This window comes from Boleophthalmus pectinirostris, unplaced genomic scaffold (assembly GCF_026225935.1).
Source record: "Boleophthalmus pectinirostris isolate CB_2022bp ecotype Guang Dong unplaced genomic scaffold, ASM2622593v1 HiC_scaffold_22, whole genome shotgun sequence".
Lineage (NCBI taxonomy): Eukaryota > Metazoa > Chordata > Actinopteri > Gobiiformes > Gobiidae > Boleophthalmus > Boleophthalmus pectinirostris.
The window spans coordinates 19,228,449-19,244,793 of NW_026571190.1; the positions used below are offsets into that span (position 1 = coordinate 19,228,449).

The 16,345-nt window shown below is 37.5% G+C and overlaps 1 pseudogene; it reads right to left on the reverse strand.

The window, feature by feature from the left end:
• Positions 1 to 230: 230 nt before the first annotated feature.
• LOC110175695 (neuronal acetylcholine receptor subunit alpha-7-like) overlaps positions 231 to 16,345 on the reverse strand; it is a 38,577-nt pseudogene continuing 22,462 nt past the window's right edge.

A 16,345-nucleotide genomic window follows, 5' to 3' on the forward strand; every position in this document is an offset into this window, starting at 1 on the left:
TTCTACATTACACAGCCGATGTAGACTCAACCTCCAACATGTAAAACTGTACAGTGCGATATATTCACGTGGAGCTTCTTTGAGAGGAAAAACACCACATATCACTGACAAAAACATGAAAAGATACGGAAAGATTTTGTGTTTTTCAATAAACTCATCTCTCATCTCGGCTCAATGAACATACTGAGGCTTGTGTGGCACAGTTTCTCGGTCGTGGGTGGTAGTCTGTTTTATGTGAAATCTTTTGAGACTGCCTCAATAAAGTTAGGCGCAGACATGAGGATGGTGAAGGTGCAGATAATGGAGAACAGGGAGAACGCCACTAGGCACAATCTATCCACAACAGCTGCTGCAAACTTCCACTCACTGCAAATGGCCTCTCCTTCGTCTTGCTCTCGGAAACGCCTGGCTATGTACTGCACCTCTTCCAAGATTCTGGAAATTTCCGGGATCTGCTCTAAAAGGACAGTCCTGGTTTGCTCGATGTGGATTTCGTGCGGAGAAGGGGCGCTTGGATGGGTGCTGCCACACACGCTGGAATCCGTGCTGGTTGGGAACGCTGGGTTATCTGTGCCCATGGAGTGGTATCCGAAATACAGGTTCATGTTCCCGTTGGTTGTGGCTGGACCCCCGGAGGTGGCCTGTCCAGGGATGGTGTTCATTTGGATGCTGTTGGTGCTGGTGTGGTGAGGAGGGGGGGTGGGTGTACTTGTAGGCAGGGGTGCTGGTGGGGGTTGTGGAGATTTTGTTGTCCTCTCCGGGTTTCTTCATACGCAGGAACCAGGCACACCAGTTCAGAAGGATGACACGAATCTGGAGATGGAGTCAATAAAGGCTATCAAAAAGACTATCAAAAAGGAAGAGCATTTACAGCGTGCACTAACTCACTATTACTCTCAAATCATTCAATTCCATACACACAATGTATCCACGGGTTTAAAAGTGATGAAAAATGGGTGCTATTTCCATAGCAATTAAAAATTCAAAACAATATTATATCTTCTTAAACATGAAAAGTACTTGAAATGTCAAACTATAAACATGAAACTGATACAATTTTTGCTTGTTTGGTACAAAAATCTAGATCTAATCTAAAAACAATATAGTGCATGTTTACAGTTATAATCTGAGTTATTTTCTCTCTTCTGAAATAGAGCGCAGTGCACAGTAGATTAGCTTTTCTAATCTAGGAATGACGAATTGTTGACAGTTGTTGTGACTCACCCATTTGGGCATCTTTCCCCCGTGTGGGTCATGATGGTGGAACTGCAGCACCAGAACAGTCACTACCACAGACAGGCCCACGATCATCATGGTACTGGCAAAGTACTGAGCTGGAGACAAACAGCACACAAGTCATGTTAACTTGATTTTAACATAAAAGAGATCCTTTAAAACATGTATTAGCCTTCATGGATTTATAGAACCCATTTGGCAGTCAGCTCTTAAGTTAATGGTATTGGTAAAAGTCCAGCTCTCGCAAACATTAACTGATCTAATAAATCCTATCTTTAGCAATTTTGTTTCAGACTGGGAACTGGTTATGTAGAGGCTACATATCAATACATTAGTAATAAAATATATGAATAAAATATTTTAGTATTGTGGAAAAAGGAAGCATTGATAAAGCATTGATAAGTAAATATAATGTAGTTTCACTTTCATTTGAATAATAATAAATAATACATTTCACACATTGGGTTTCAGTGATTCTTGGGGATATTGTATTGACATGTAATCCCAAATCTGAGCCTGTTTTATCTCATATCTGAACTTTAAACTACGTTGTTCATTGACAAAAAATACTAAATGAGGACCTGATTTTGTCCTCAGAAAGGAGGCCAGTCCCCATGATGTCAATGTGTTTAAAGACTTCTTCTCAAAACAAACAACAAACAAATCTATAAATAAACCAAATCTGAATATTGAAAAGAAAACTAGGGCATTTATTTTTCTTATTGAGTGCATCAGTTGTGCTCTGTATACTTTGTGTTAATAAATTCAATACACAGCAGTTTGTTAATGACTTGTTTTTCCCCCAGTGCTCTGCCCAGTGATGCTGACCCCAATCTCTCCCCTTCCCCTTTGGACCACAGCAGAGATCTCAGCCCCTGTCCAGATCTGTGCTGCCCTGGAGGTGTAAATATGTGCCGCTGTGTCTATCTCAGACAGACATTCAGGTGCAGGTCACACACAGGACAGGTGCCTTCTGGGTAAATGACCCCTGTATCAGTCTAGCCTCACAGGTTAGCTCTCAGTTATAACAACACATAATGACAACATGCTGACGAAGGAGCTGGTAGAACTGGTGATGCTGATGCTGCATCTGCATTATGTAAAGGCTGAGGTGAAAAGTAACAAGTAGCCTTTCGGAGATCTGCTTTAATGGCATGTTTACATTTCCAACTTTTGTCCATTTGACAGAATAATTTTTTTCTTTAGCTATGACCTGCACAACTGAGGAATTCAACCAACATTTCAAAACCCACTTTAGTATTTGCAATACAGCCTTGGTAGTTAAATAAGAGTTTTGTTAAATAGTTTTTTTTGATTTACAATAGATTTATCTATACCCCAGAGGTAGGACTTGTTTTTCTAGCTACTTTTTACGATCAAGCATTTGTGTCTCCCTTGAGAATTTGTTACAATTGCATTAATTGCTTCTATTTTTAAATATTTTCAGTTTTTGTCGTATCCAGGGTCAAACAGACAGTAATTAGAGAAGAGAGGTGTCGTACCAATGAGAGGAACAGAGTCTGAAGTGGCTGGCATGATCTCTGCCACCAGCAACATGAAGACCGTCAGTGACAGCAGCACAGTGATGCCTGATGGGAAAAAACACAAACAAATGATTTAAGCTGACTTCAAATACAGTTACTAGGGTTGTTTTACAATGTCAGCATGTTTGTTTGTTACTCTTTAGAAAAAGCTACTGAAGTGCTAACTCATGTCTTGAAGCTTTGGCATTTCTAGGTCCAGTTTATTTTCTTTCTTTTGTGTTAAATAATAATTTTATCGATTATCCAGCCAATAATAGACAGGCAGGAAATGGAGGTGAGTTGGAGGAATGACAAACAAAATGTGATCTGCAACACAGCTTGTGCCATCAAGGTCACAATTTTACAATTAAGTAGTAAGTATGCAGCTTGTGAGTGTATAGGATGTTCATATTATGCAGAGTATTCTATCAAAAGTGAAACTTATGAAGACTTTATATTTCTTTCTGGAATATTTATTGTGATAATTATACTCAAATAAAGAATCTAAAAATCACATAATTTACATAAATTACACAAACAACACATTTTTAGATGTAGTTGACTGTGGACAGGAAAGTGATATCAGTGATAAATAGGATGAAGAGTGGGGAGAGACATTCAGAGTCACCTAAGCATAAACCTCTAAGCTGTAAGCAGCAGCACATTTCATTGTAACATATTTTGTCATATTTTTCTCTACCCCTATATCTGTGCCATCTTTACCCAGAGATATCTTCTCTCCAGAGTCGGCTGGCAACAGGAACACCAGCAGAGCCAGGCCTGAGATAAGCACACAGGGGATGAGCAGGTTCAGGCCGTAGTAAAGTGTCCTACGCCGCATGGTGACAGTGAACGTCACATCGGGGTATGGCTCTTTACAGCACTCGTAATACAGCTCATTACGCTTCGACGGCACACCTGAAAGAGAGTTAAGCTGTCAGGAAATAAGATGAACTTTGACCTCATAGAGTACGTGGCCTAATTGCACCGCTTCGTTAATTTAAAAACACAGATTCTTTGTTAATAACATTTGATTAAATATTTAATCAATTTAAAACAACTACAGTATTAACAACTTCAATAAAGCACAGAGAAATATTTCATTCATAATTATTAATTGGTTAAAGAGGGGACATTTAACTGCTATGGGGTATTAACTGCGCATAACCTATTTGGATCACTGTGTTACCCTGTAATGTTTTAAAACTAATGTACACCAATGTAACACACTGCATCAGGTTTGTCAAATTGCTGTGCACAGTTTTGAATCATCTTTTTGTATATGGACAATTGTTGTGTGGGAGCATGGATGACATAGGCTTGTGGGCTGAGTTTTACACAGAATAACTATAAGGAGGATTCAAATAGGTCCGGGAGAGATTGCCAAAATACTCAACCATGCATGGATGACATCTAAAGCATCTTCAGTTCTGTTTTTGATGAGGGAATAATATTAAAACATGGTAAAAAGAAAAAATGATTCATCTTAGTGAGTAGATATTATAAAATGTCACCAATTATTCACCAATTATTCATTCAACAACTTGTTTTATGTAATACATGTTGTCCACAGCCAAGGTGGATATACAAATCAGCTTGAAGTAAATATCTTTTGACATGTAAACAAAAGGTCATTTGTAACAAAAACCTTTCCTGACAGCACCCGACAGTGTGTCCAAATCTAGACTGTGGTGAGTGTAGTGGTAATATTAAGCCTGCGTTGACATGTATTTGACCCTGTTCCCAAAAACTTTTAATCCACTTTATATCTGGTTAATCTTCTTGTTTGTCTGATCGAAAAAGTTAAACTATACACTATATCACATACAGTAGACTCACAGTACACATGTGAGTCACTCCACTCCAATGTACAGAGAAAACATGTGTGCGCCTTAGGTACTTGTCAGGAGCTGATTAGTGAAGCTTGACTTTGATGTGAGACGCACACCTCGTCATCTGAGAAGTACAGCAGGAGCTATGATTAAAATCAACAGATAAGAATCACTGTGCCTTTCAGTCTAAAATCAACCTGAACTGCTCCCAATCCACACACCTCGTACATGGATCTGTTCTGTCTGCATATCCACTGTTCCATCTGAAACGTGTAATCTCCCACTTCACAATTTGAATCAGATTTGGGGCACACATTTCTCCCCGCACACCTCTTGTCTGCAGGGTGTCTGTGCATAAAAATTCAATTGGACGGATTCAATTTCACTTCATTTAAACAGTGTCACCTGAACTCTGGGGAGAAACCTCCTTTGTTAGTTGCGTAATAATTTGATGGATTGCTGACCTGCAGATGCATTGGCATTGAGTTTGTGTGAGACACCAGGGCAGTGTGTGAGTTCGTGTGCTTTTGTGTGTGTGTGTGTTTTGATGTAGTGTGTGTGTATGTGTGGTAACATCTGGCACAGTGATGGTCCACTTGATTCCGACGCAGCCAAGCGCACACATCTATGTTGGGTTTCCATGCTTTTTGGAAACATTACATTGACTTACATTCATTGGCTGATCCTCACCTTAATCATAGTTACTACTTGCTTAAACTTAACCTAAATGAATCCATACCCGAGCTTTCTTGTTTATGTCATTGGGGCCTGTTTTTTGTTTGCATAAGGAAGGCAGGTGCTCACTGAGTGTGTATGCAGATTGTAGTCCCCACAATGTTCTAACAGACTCAGATCAAGCCCTGCACACACTGACCCCGCTCTGCCCATCGCCTGTCCTCCAGCTGGGGACTCTCCATGGTTTTTGCCCTGTCTGATTAGCAGCCATCCAGACATTTGCCCCATTTTGTCCCCCTCATGGAGATGTGTTTTAGAGGCTAAAAATAAAACCCTTTTTGACTTTTGGACCATACTTACATTGTATTACATTGGACATTTTTATGGAAAGTTTATGTTTTTCAACTGCAGAACATAAAAGCCTTCATACTGATAAGAAAAAGACTAGAGTCAAATTTAGCTAATTCAAATTTATGTCAGACAGCAACATCCTTTTATTCAAATGTATCTATAAATTTATTTTGTTTTTTAATCTAAATAATGTATTGATTCTGGCTCATAGTGCAGTCGGATGTTTTTCTTGAGTTTGGCTGACATTCAAGAAAAAGAAAAAAATACTATTGAAGGTTATAAATACAGTTACAGCACTGGTAGTTTTAATTATTCTTTTGTTTTAGGTTGTATCCTTTGTGAGGGCTGAATGATTATTTTAGAGACAGTTTCAAGATCTGTTAATCTGGAGATGGTACACACTCATATACAGTAGCCATGACACTTTTCTTGCATGTTTCTTAAAAGTCAGATCATGAAGTTATGCTTGCCTCTTGTAGCAAGGCTGACGCCACCTAGTGCCTCCACTCAATAACATTTCTCTCCAGCAAGTAGGTCAGGAATGAAAATACAATAAACGATTTGCAAAAACCTCGGAAGTGCATGTTCGGGCACCAGCCAATCAGCGAAGAGCCATATATTCAGTGTTGTCAGCGATTCCTGAGATCAAGGATTTAAAGCCAGAATAAAGAGAATGTTTGGTGAATTTCATCACGGGGAAAGATGTTATTACTCTTCTTTCACAGGGATTTGGGAAAAGCTTAAAATACCAGCTGGCCCCATTAGCGCCGCATTACACACGTGGCTACCAAATAGCAGCGATTGGTTAAATGATAAAAAGTACCTGCCTACTGTCGAGGGAAGGAATTCTAACAGACGGTTTCTACGAAGTGAAATGAAGTGAAACTGGCTGATGAATCAGGCTATGCCTCTTGAGCATTGATAAGTAAAAGTGTAAATAAGGCATTTGGGGGAAATAGTATGTGAAGAGAGCTACATCTCGCTGGACACAGAAACATATCATTGTGGCAGACATTGAACAAGAAGCTCCTGACACTCACTGTATATCTCCCTTCATACGTTGACATGTCTTTTTTCATTCACAGCCAAAAATGTCAATATGGCATCTCAGATTCTCACCGACTAGATCCCACTCTCCATTTGGGATGTACGTTGAGATGTCCACATCCATCATTTGCAGGTCCAGGAGCCAACCATTGTAAGTCCACGATCCAAACTTTAAGTCGCACTTTTGAATGTCGAATGGGAACCACCGCACATCAATATAACAGGTGCTTTTCAGAATGCCTAAGGGAAGAGAGAAAGAAAAGAAGTAATTGAAAGATTAAACTAAGTCCAATTACCAGGCTACTAGTCACCATAGCTTTACAGGTAGGTAGGGTATGTAGCCTGTGCTTTTACTGTTTTTTAAAAGAAAGTACAATCACAAGTGAACCTGCGTTGCCATTACTCTAACCTGCATACAGAGGTCACGTACAGGTTTGCTCAGCCTCAGTTAAGTAAATGGACATAAACGCTTAAAACCGCCAAAATTCACTCACAGAGCTACAGAGGCTGCATTAGCAATAGATACAAGTACAAGTTAAAAGTAGTTACACACTATGTACATAAACATTTCTTATTAATGTCATGACTCCTAAGTATCAATAGTAGCTGTAAGATACAATTATACAAAGGCAGGTTATAATAGAATTCTGATAATAGGCGGCGAGATCTAGACAGTAGAATTCATGATAACAACAAGCTTATGTTATATAAGATCTAATCAGCTGTATTTGCTTATTATTAGCTTTACTTTTACTTCACTTAACTTTATACTTTTTCTTCAGAGTAAATTTTTTTGGTTAGTGCATGCTACACTGCGAACAGCTGTCTTACCTGGAGGGATGTACTGACAGGCTCCTGATGCATTGACCAGCACATTCGTATGGAAAGTAGCATCAAACCTCTCATCGGCACTGTAGATACACAGGAAAATGACCAGTCAAAGACAGAAACAAGAACAAGACAGTAACAAATGTTGGTAGTTAAAGGTGCACTATGTCACTTTTCTGGTTTCCCTCACCTTGGTAAATGGTCACATTTTTCTATAGCGCTTTTCCACCTTCAAGGTACTCAAAGCGCTTTACAACAAGGAACCACTCACCCATTCACACACCAGTGTACGCAGACACTGTGGGCAAGGTGGGTTAAGTGTCTTGCCCAAGGACACAACGACAGCATTCATCTGTCACCAGCCAACCTATGGGTCAGTGGATCTGACTGCTCAACCTATGATGTTTATGTTGAGAGCAGGATTCGAACCGCCAACCTTTAGATCAGTGGGCGAATGCTCTACCAACTGAGCTACTGCCGCCCTTCCAGTTACCTGCTATGTACAGTTGGAATTTTGATCTACCTCTGATTAAAAAAAGTGTTTTATCTAACTTTTCTGATAGCCTGAAATATTCCACACATTATAGCATGAAACATCTCTATTTTACATTTATTCAGTTACAGACTGATTGTGTTATATTGTGTTACACTGGAAAACATGCATTTTCAGTAGTTGTGTTTCCATCTCCTCGTTTTTAATGCATACGAAGAGTGAGCCAGTTCACCCCTTCACTGACCTACCTCGAACTTGGCCTGTTGGCATCACCCGTTGGTTTCCAAGGAGATGCTAAAGTCTATTGTCATATTGTGGACCATTCCAGGCAAAGCGACAAGCAGCTGGCAGACACACTACCAGGAAAGTTTTATAGTGCACCTTTAAAATCTAAATTTGGACAACACGTAGCAGGTGATGGGAAGGAGAGAGAAAGTGAAAAAGGAGAGAAGGGGCAGGTGGATGAGAGCCAGACAGAAGTGCATTTCAGAGATCATCTTGAGCAAACAGTCTGTGTTCGAGACGTCCTTTGCTCAGAGGGGAATTAGTACAGTCATTATCAGCACAAAATAAATGACATTTCATCATCAGTGGAATAGCGCCTTTCTCCTCCATGTCCTATATTGCAAGTCTGGTATTTTATTTTAAGAGTTGGTAATGTCTGTTGGGGTTTTATAATTACAGAAAATACTATGATGAACGATAATAGTGAAAACCATTTTTTGTGCCTATTAAAAGAATGTATCACAATGCTTAAGCAGACACAAACCCCTAAAGAAATATAACTAATTCAACAATCAGCTCCACTGATAAATACAAGTAGGCGGCATTATTAGGCTGTTTGTATCAGTGAAGCTCAAAATGCTCTGTTCCACCTTGTGATGTCATGAGGTGGTATATTTTAGTCTTTAGTTCAGTGGATGGGAAATTCCAACACTGAAATTATTCAAATGATTCAAGTGAAAGTGTATGGAGCTTAAAAGTACAGTGGAGCACTATCAGTATTATCACATGACATCAGAGGGTGAAACAGAGTGTTTTCCATTTGACAGAAGAACTCAGCTCAAATATGCAGGGTTTGTGTTAAATAAGAGTGAATGAAGCAAAACACAACTCCAGATATGTTTTTGATGAGGAAACAACATTATGACATAGATCAGAAAATATGATATGGGCACTTTAAACAGTCAAAGTGCAGGCTGCATACCATGCATTTAAAATAATGATCAGTGGCAGCTCTTTGCTCAAGTACAAGGCTTTTATTTTGGACAGTGTGTCACCTTGGGACATACTTGTTTGGATAGAAATACAAATGACAGGAAAACATGTTGACAAATGTGCCAAAGTGGGCCTATAGCACGTCCCGCTATCTAAGTCCATTATCCAAGCACAGCACTTACAGTCCGAGCGGACAAGAGCGGGGGGTCTTTGTGGGACAGGGACACCATAAATCTGAACAAAGAGCTTTGGGGCTGAGCCCAGGAGACATAAAACAGGACAAGGTTTTACCCCATTCAGATTTACAGGCACATCCATAATCTAAATCCAATCACTGTTTTCACCTAACAGATGGTGCAAAACACAGAGGCAGGGGGAGGAATTTAGAACAGCCCAGAAGTCTGTCTTATCTATTAAAACAAATTAGCTATTAGCAATTAGCCTTGTGAAACTGTTTTGAATACATCAAGCTAATGTATGTGGCAAGCATAAATTTGTTAGGAATTAGCATTTAAAGCGTGTGTTGTGTCTTTAATTCCCAAAGCAATAACAGTTATTTACACACACCCATTTAAGTAACACTAACAGGAGTCATTATTGATTTTATTTAACATAGTTTAACAGTTGGCCTGGTAAAGTTAGATGTCTTGTGTAGCGTAGATGCATAATACCATTTAATGTTTTAGCAACTGTGTTTAATCTAACTAGAGTTGTCGAATCGTTACCCTAATTAATACTAAAAATAGTATTTTAAGGAATAATTTGACAAAAATAATTAAAATCACATAACTTTTTGGTCCTGATCTAAATCTGAACTATGAGAGCCTGTAAATTGACAGAAATGACGATTACTTTTGTTGAAAATTACATTCTATTATCAAAAAAATATGGTATCAAAATGTTTCAAAGACCTTAAACATCAATTTGCATTTTTTTGCACTGGGTTACTGCGCAGTATGTTATGGCTTTTGAATATTTTGATCATGATTTTATGTCCAAGTGCCCTGGCTCCTCCAGGCCTAATCCAAATCACAATTTAATCACATCACTAAATAAGCACAGAACACATTTCCAAAAGGTCATGTTGTGTACAAAGATAAGGGCACAGTGCCAGTGGACTCCCAATGGACTGTCCCGGCTTTAATAGACTTTTAATGGAAGCTGTTTACTGCTGTAGAAATTACTGTGACAATGTTCATAAGGGAACTGTATAATAAAGGTAATGTGCTAATGGCTTAAGTGTCACCAGGAACATTGCTGCTAACACGCTGGATTGTGAGTGGCCTTAGCCTATAGGAGAACAGAAGTGCTACTACTATTACAACAACTACTACTGTGCAACTGTGTAAGACAGTTGTCATATAACATGATAAACTTTATTTCAGTACTAAGACAAAGGCGTGATATTTTATACCAATTTTGATTCCACAGTGGTTAAAAAAAAACAAAAACTCTCCTTTATTGAAAATATAATGACATTTTCAACACAAAAGGATAGAACTTTCTTCCCATTTTGTTCTATTTATGTGCTTACTTTATGTGTTGATTTAATTTGTTGATTTAATTTAGTGCCAATTAGTAGATAACCATGCTCTCAATCATTCACTAATGCTCTTCATACACTTCTCGTGATGAATACAGTATTTATTAGTATTTATCCACTCTATTCCAAATATCACTACTTATCTCCAAGTTCTTGTAAATTTGTCAATTCGAATTTTACTTGAGTACAATATTTTTACTACATGAGTACTCATAGAAATACTTTTTTAAATGTAAAATGGCCACTTAACTTTATATAAAGAATAAAGATAAAACAGAAGGAAGACTTGTTGCATTATTGAGGTAAAAACAGCATCACAGAAAAAGGAAGACTGTAAGTGTCTTGTTTGAATATTTCACAATGTGATTCACTAAAGTCAGAGGATGAATCTACTTCTTATATGATATTTATTTGATGTTGTCTGCTCTGGCTTTGTTCAGGCAAAGGACATGTACTAAAAGCTGTTACACAATTTAGAACATGGACTCTTTGCATAATTAATATATATTATGAGTACATTATGAGTTAATATATATTGTCAGTAATATTTTCTAAATGCATTGTACTGAAATATACAGTACATATATATATTTTTTTTTTCATGTTAATTGTTATTCATTTTCAGCTACAAGTAAACTTTGGCAAAACTCTCTGGCTATATAAGAACTAACATGCACAAAGGATGACCTAAATGTGGAAAATGACAAACACAAAAACTGCAGAGAACATTTCTGTATAGCACCGGAATGAGCCCACATACCACAGTTTGAGAACCACTGGTCTAATTCCATGTTCCATCGCCTTGAGGTAAAATACATGCACATTAAGTCCATAACACGTCTTTTGCTTTGTGCTTTATAAACAGTAAGAATGCTGAACTGTGCAGAGTGAAGAGAGCTCATGTAATGGTGGTCTAATTTGTTGAAAAAGTGCAAGCCCTTTGTTATGCTTTGCAAATGGTCAGCGTTTCCTCCGTCAACAGAGCAAAACAACAGATCTGGCAATGCACTTGATATGAAATTGTAAATTCAAACGGGCAGAGTGACAGAGACTATTTGCATCACTACATCATTTGTGCTGTTTCCAGACCTCTCTTCCTTTTTGTCACTAAATTGGCTTGAGGAGAATTAGATGAATTTCAAAAAGACTTGTATTACCCTTGTGTAAAACACCAGCATATGACCACTCTACCACTCACACATGGGTTTTAGTAATATTATGTATCACTGTGGATTGGTTACTTCAAGATACAAATTTACATAGTAAGTAGTTGCAGGTTTGCCACATATCTTAACTTTATTAGATCAAAATTGGCACACTCTCAATTTCAGGTGTTAAAATGACTTTTCTGATCTGCATAGGAAACAATCATGTGGAAAAATAATGCCATTTTTATTTGCACTGAATTGGAGAATGAGAATAGAAATGTCTAGGGCTGTAACCAACTAAAGACATGTCCTGCAGATCATTTGGTCGAACAAAAAAGGGAATGTGGCAAAAACTATGTATATATATTCTTTGTGACTGACCCAAACTGCACTCACAAGACTACATCTGCACAGAAGTTCATGCATAAACAACTATTTATGCAGAAAAAAGTACGAAGAAGACAGATTAAATTTGTGAATCATGAGTTTAATCTGCCTTTTTGCAAATAAATACCAAAATGTACCACGTCTTCAGGTCACTAACTTCTCCTTTCTGCTGTTGTCCCTTATAAATCCATATAGTCAAAATAAAATGAAAAAGTATTGTTCAACTAAGATGCCAATTAATCGACTAAAAGACCATAGAGTTACAATCATAGAAATTTTGGGTTTACCAGTAATTAGTAGATTTCAATTATTCACTCTTTTCCCAAGCCACTGTCCTCAACATTAGTTGAGTAGTAATGTACAACATTAGTAATGTACAATAGTAATTGTACATTACTATTTAATTCATTGTGCATCACAGTGGCTGTAAAAAGTTCCTGTCTTGCTTCTGTTGTGATAAAATGCAATAACTGCACAGGAAATCCACAACCCTCCTTCTTCTGGTTTCTTGTGTGTGGCATTTGAAAATCTATAGAGTGCAGCTGTACAGGGCTCGACCCTGATGTAAAGATCAATACAAATAAACCAAGATGCATTAGGAAAGGCAGAGGACAAGTGCTAGAAAGAAGATATCAGCAGTAGTACTACAACATTGAGGGTCTTGTGTGTGTGCATGTGTGTGCATTTGTGCGTGTGTGTGTGTTGTACCTGTTGTAAAGGAGGATGTCCGGGACCCAGACCAAGTTGGATGGGAAGCGCAGGTTTTGGACGCCTGGGTACAACTCTGGGTTCCATGTTAAGTAAATATCTGTCCAGTGCTGCAGTAAATAAAAATATTGTTAGAAAATATCACTAAGATTACATTATTCATATTCACAGGACAGAAATAAACCTTGCCGGAATAGCTTTGGAATGATCTTGAGTTGTATCAAAGCCATTCTAAAGGGACAATGGCCCATACCTGGACAACTGAGAGATTACACAGAAGGCCACATGGAAATATAAAAGAAAGTACTATGATTTAAGGTTGAAAATGAGATTTTAAAGAGTGTTTTTATTATTTTCCTGGTATTGGAATTGGTTATTGAGTCTATATATATCAAGTGTGTATGTAGTAGGTACTCTACAAAAATGTTCTGAAATGCATGGGATTCTGGTATTGGTTTAATAGTTTATATTTCAATTTTCCCTCAAATGTCAATGCACCCGGGGTATGTTATTTTGCAATTTGAACAAATCCTATTAAAACATCTAATAGCAATCACAATACCTGTCTGGAAAAAATGCTATTAGGTTGTCTTTCTTTCTTTTTTTTTTTTTTTTTTTTTTGCTCAGCTCTAGCAGTCATTAGTACCAAACCTTTGCCAACCATAATGAACTCAATCGGATTTACATTTCCCCTTGAGAACGAGGTATTATATATTTGCCTAGTCATGGCCAGTCCCCATGGTTTAACAACCCCCCACATTAATTTGTATTTTAAAACATGTGAATCAATAGATACCTAATATCAAAGGAGACATGTACAGAGCAAGCACAGTACTGTATCATCTACAAAACATGAAGTCTTGTATAAATATAAGCAGCTGGATGAATTTCCCACAGGCAAAGAAAATTCCTTTAAAATTGAATACAAATATGTTTATGTATTTTGCTTTGGTTTAAGGCTACACACCAAATGAGAAATAGAGAGGAGCCCTGGCAATTCTTTTTACTGCAAAATAAAATTACATAAAGTCAGAAAATGACATTACTACTTCTACCGATGAACATATGTTTAGATACGAGTCACATACATTTTTATTTTTAGTTTAATTAGTATTAATTGTAAATATATTTTCTTATAGTATTTGACTAATATAGTTTATGCTTTTTAAGGACAAAACACTATCAAGCTATTATAACCACATCATTACAATAGACATTACTATTTATAGGCTAATTGTTTACTTTGTAGCTGGCAGGAGGGATGTGCCAAGCCAACAGACAACTGGCACCAGACTCCTGTTTGAGCTCTGGCCAGTCACAGAGCAAACAAACTCTTTATCACCATAACTGAAGATAGTCCTGTACGGAAATGAAAATGGATCTCTGCCATCTAGACTGGCTTGAATGTTTTATATTAATAATAATAAATGTGTGTATATGAATGTGATATTAATTCTGGTAAATGGACGGACAAAGAATATATGGGATTCTAAGAATTAATGCAGTTAAAATTAATTTAAACAAAGAAAAACAATGAAAAGCAAATATTTTAAGAAAATATCAGAAGAAGAAAAAAGAAAGAAAAAAAACAATAGTAGAAAGTTATGGAACATATTACATGAGATAAGATAAGAAACCAGCACTTTGTGTCATCACATAGAAGACAATGGGATTTTCTAGAGCAGACAAACTAAGGAGTGGCATGAGTACAAATGGGTGAGTATCATGTGATGAAATCTTAAAAAAAAAAAAAAAAAAAAAAGAACAAAAACTGTACTTTTCTATTTCACCCAGTTGACAGAACATCTACTGAAAAACTTTCTTTTATAGCTCTCCCTGATGGAAAAGCCCACAGAAATGGATCATCTGGACTCAAATCTTATTAATGTAGCTGCTAAAAATCTGTCCTTTCCCATTACTTTTTTAGTTAATTTAACTTTATCACACAGCTATTTCCAGAAAAATTAAAGGAATAAAAAATGACACCATTATACCATGTAAAGAGAAAAGGACCTCATTTACTAGGGCAGAATAGAACAGACAGATTAGTCTATTTCCTATACTGAGCAAAATGATGGAAAAGATTGCATTCCAACACATTCATGAATATTTCTTTTCCAATGGGTTAGTCACAGTATCAGTAGCACTTCACATGCTTTAACTAATATGACAGACCAGTGGCTAGAGGAAGTGGATGCAAACAGATTAGTGGGTGCAGTAATGTTAGATTTCAGTGCTGAGTTTGACCTGATGGATCATCATGAAATATTACTTAAAAAAATTTAAATGTTATGGTTTTCATCTTCATATCTGTCATAGATAGATAGCTACCTGTCTGACAGAATGCAAAGTATATTTTTAATGGCCATTATTCCTCTATGAAAGTGTCAAATGTGAGGTGTGCCTCAAGGCAGCTGTGTCGGTCCACTCCTATATTCCATCTTTACTAATGTCCTACCTTGTTCATTACAAAACTGAACTATGGTTATTTATGCTGTACTGTGCTGCCCAAACAGAACATGAATCACACACTTAATTTGGATTTGAAAAAAATCAATAAATTGGCTCTAAACATAACTAAAAGAATATCCATCCTAAACACTTAAAGTTAAAGATTACTGAACCTGTCGGCTGATGGGTTTCAGATGAAGCAAGTGAAGAAGACCACAGATATTATATAATCACTGTTGGGCAAGTTACTTTAAAACTGTAATGTGTTATTTATTACTTATTACTGTCATTTCAAAGTAATTCGTTACATTACAATATTACTGCATTTAAAATGTAAGGCATTACATTACTATTGCATTACTTTAAGTTACTCTCACCAAAATAACTGCGAAAAAGCTGAACTTTTGAGCCGTATATGGACTGAACCAGGACTAAACAAGGTCTAAACCAGGACTAAACCAGAGCTGAACCAGGACTAAACGAGGACTGTAATAGGACTAACCTCAGACTGATTCCAGGACTGAAGAGGAGGCCTAAACCAGAACTGAACTAAGACTCACTGTCAGGACGGGCTCGAAGGTGACCGCAGGAGAAAGGACCGGCTTTGCAGCACTTCAGAATCACACTGTGTAGAGATTGAACATTTATTTAAATTTGGCAGCTAAACACATTCTGTACTGTAGAGGAGACAGGAGTCCCTTAGCTGATCAGGACACAGCAGGAGGAACGCAATACGTGTTCATACACTAAAAACAAAAGGGCATGCAAAATTGCCCAAAAAAAATAAATAAATCAGCGAAACAGGGAGACCGCGAAAAGTGAACCGCGTTAGAGCGAGAGACGACTGTAAACCAGGTCTAAACCAGAAGTGACCCAGGTCTAAACCAGGTCTAAACAGCGTAGAG